This window comes from Trichosurus vulpecula, chromosome 3 (genome assembly GCF_011100635.1).
Source record: "Trichosurus vulpecula isolate mTriVul1 chromosome 3, mTriVul1.pri, whole genome shotgun sequence".
In the NCBI taxonomy this organism is placed as follows: domain Eukaryota; kingdom Metazoa; phylum Chordata; class Mammalia; order Diprotodontia; family Phalangeridae; genus Trichosurus; species Trichosurus vulpecula.
In genome coordinates this window covers 358,017,429-358,020,430 of record NC_050575.1, presented here as the reverse complement: position 1 = coordinate 358,020,430, position 3,002 = coordinate 358,017,429, and positions in this window count along the sequence as shown.

The following is a 3,002-nucleotide window of genomic DNA, read 5'->3' as shown; positions in this document are numbered from 1 at the left end:
TAGTGCCTCCCAGAGTTCTCTGTTATAAAGAGGCTGGCTTTTTCTGTTTTTCTCAAGTACCTTCTCTTTCTGGAAGTGTAGTGTCATAGAAGATGCCACATTGGGAGCCAGAGGGCCTGGATTTTAATCTCAGCCCTTCTCCTTTCTGACTGTCTAACCTTGGGCAGGCCACTTTATTTTTGGACCCCAATTTCTTCATGTGTAAAATGAGAGGGTTGAGATTTCCTTCCATCTCTAAATCTATGACCCTATAATTATCTCACTATCCCCAATCTTATCCTAAAAATCCAGCTTGTCTGGACACTGCTCATTCGCCTCTAGAGAGGTCACTTCTAGGAGGCAGCAAGGGAACCTTTATACTTTGGACCCCAAATGAGTCCAGCTATCTATGAACAGGAATCCAATGTAGTATCCTGGCTTTAATGGCTTATGCAAATACCAGTGAGATAACCCTCCAGGCTAGTTTATTCTTCTACTTAAGGAACAACGTAATAGAGAGCTGGATTTTCCTAAGATACTCCCTGGGTTTAAGATTTGGCTTATTTGGAAATGACATTAATTCTCTTGGATGTTAATAGCTTTATAAGACTGCACCTTTGTGGACCGAGAGAGAAAAACTCCTAGATTCCTGGAAAGAATGTTCATGATCCCCTCCAACTCTCTTCCTTGGCAGATTAGGATCCCCAAATCTTGAGGTTGGCTAAGACCTTGATGGCCTCGAGAGCAGCATACAACTGAACCAGTAACTCCCTCTGTAACATGCCTGACCAGTGGTCCTCTGGCTCTTCTTTAGAGACCTCTGAAAAATAGTCACCTCACAATGCAACCCCATTGCTCTTTGGGAAAACTCTAAGGTGGGTTGGAGCTAGCTCTTAGTGGCCAGTAGATTTTAAATTTTCAATGTGAGCAGGTGAACCTTGGAAAGCTCCAAAAGCTATGAATCAGAGCTTAATCTATCGTTGTGTTGATTGTCTAGACTTAAGAAAGTGATGGAGAAAATGTCAATAATGCACGTTGAACTTAAAAGTATGACCGGCTACGTGGTGCAGTGGATAAAGCACAGGCTCTGGAATCAGGAGGACCTGAGTTCAAATCCAGTCTCAGACATTTGACACTTATTAGCTGTGTGACCCTGGGCAAGTCACTTAACCTTTGCCTCAGTTCCTCATCTATAAAATGGAGAAAATAATAGCACCTATGTCACAGGGTTGTCATGAGAATCAAATGAGATATTTGTAATGAAGTGTTTAGTACAGAGCCTGGCACATCTAGAGAGCAGCTAGATGGCACGGTGGATGGTGCCAGCCCTGGAGTCAGGAGAACCTGAGTTAAAATTCAGCTTCAGACATATAGTAGCTGTTTGATCCTGGGCAAGTCACTTAACCCTGTTTGCCTCAGTTTCCTCATCTGTCAAATGAGCCAGAGAAGGAAATGGCAAACCCCTCCAGTATCTTTGTCACAAAGAGTTGGACATGAGTGAAATGACTGAACACAAGCTATCTAGTTTGAAATGTTCAAGAAAAAAGCTGGCAAACTGGGGCTGGAGCTCAGTTGAGAGAGAAGGGCTGGCTGTACACAGATCTGGCAGTAATCGAGTCTTTGGGAGCTGATGAGGTAAACAAGTGATAGTGTAGACAGAAAATGGAAGAGGATTTGGGACAGAGCCTTTATCTACTCTCACACATAGGGGGCATGGCATGCATGATGTTCTCCAGCAAAGGACACTGAGAAGGAATGGTGGGATATGAAGGAAGAGATCCAGGAAAGAGCTATATCGTGCAAAGATGCACAGAGAAGAGAACAGACCCTTGGGAAGAGAGGATGGTTAGTAGAGTGGAATGTTGCAGAGAGGTCAAGAGGAACAGGGAGTGAGAACAATTGCCCATCTGGAAACAATAGTTTCAGTAGAGTGATTGGGTCAGAAGCCACCAGGCGGGTCAGCCTCCTTACTCCAATCCAGCCTTCATTCAGTCACCAGTGATTTCCCCAAAGTGCAGGTCTGACACGTCAGCTTTCTACTCAATAAACTCCAGTGGTTCCCTGTCACCTCCAGGCTGAAATACAAAGTCCTTTACTTGGCATTCAAAGCCTATCACAATCTGGGTCCTCTCCCCATCCTTTCTAGTCTGCTTACACCTTATCCCTGACACCTAGTCTGTGAGTCAGTGACCCTGGCCTCTTGGCTATTTCACAAGCAAGACACTCCATCTCTGTTCTGGGCATATTTCTCTAGCTGCCTTCCATGCCTGGAATGTTCTTCCTCTTCATCTCTACCTACTGGCTTCCCTGGCTTCCTTTAAGTCCCAACTAAAATCCCATCTTCTACAGGAAGACTTTCCCAACCTCTCTTGATTCCAGAGCCTTCCATCTGTAATTATTTCCTATTTATCCTGTATCTTGTACAATCTCTTTTGCTTGTACTTATTTGTTTGCTTGTTGTCTTGCCCATTAGATTGCGAGCTTCTTGAGGGTAAGAACTGTCTTTTGCATCTTTTTGTATCCCCAGTGCTTAGCACAGTGCCTGGCATGTAGAAGCGCTTAATAAATGCTTAACTGACTAAAGGAGTTTGACTGAGAATAGGAGAAGAGATAGAGGACGCTAACTAGTGGGGATGTAGGATCTCATGACAGTTTTTAAAGGGTGGGATATGTATATATACATTTACATATACATATGCATATGCATATACATGTACACACATATACATACACACACACACATATGGTTGTAAGCAGCAGAGAAGAAAGTAGTAGAAGGGAGAGATTGAGGACCATAATGAGGTATGATAGTGAGGTAAATCTACTGCAGATGACAGAAAAGGATTAGTCATTTTTCTCCTTGTTTTATTTTTTACCACTTTTCAAGCACAAGTCAGGGAAATAAGCATTTATATATTGTCAACTATGTGCTAGGCACTATCCTAAGCACATTTCCCCTCCCCTCCAACTATTATTTCATTTGAATTACTATCGTGAATGTGCTGTACCCTAATTAGTCTCAA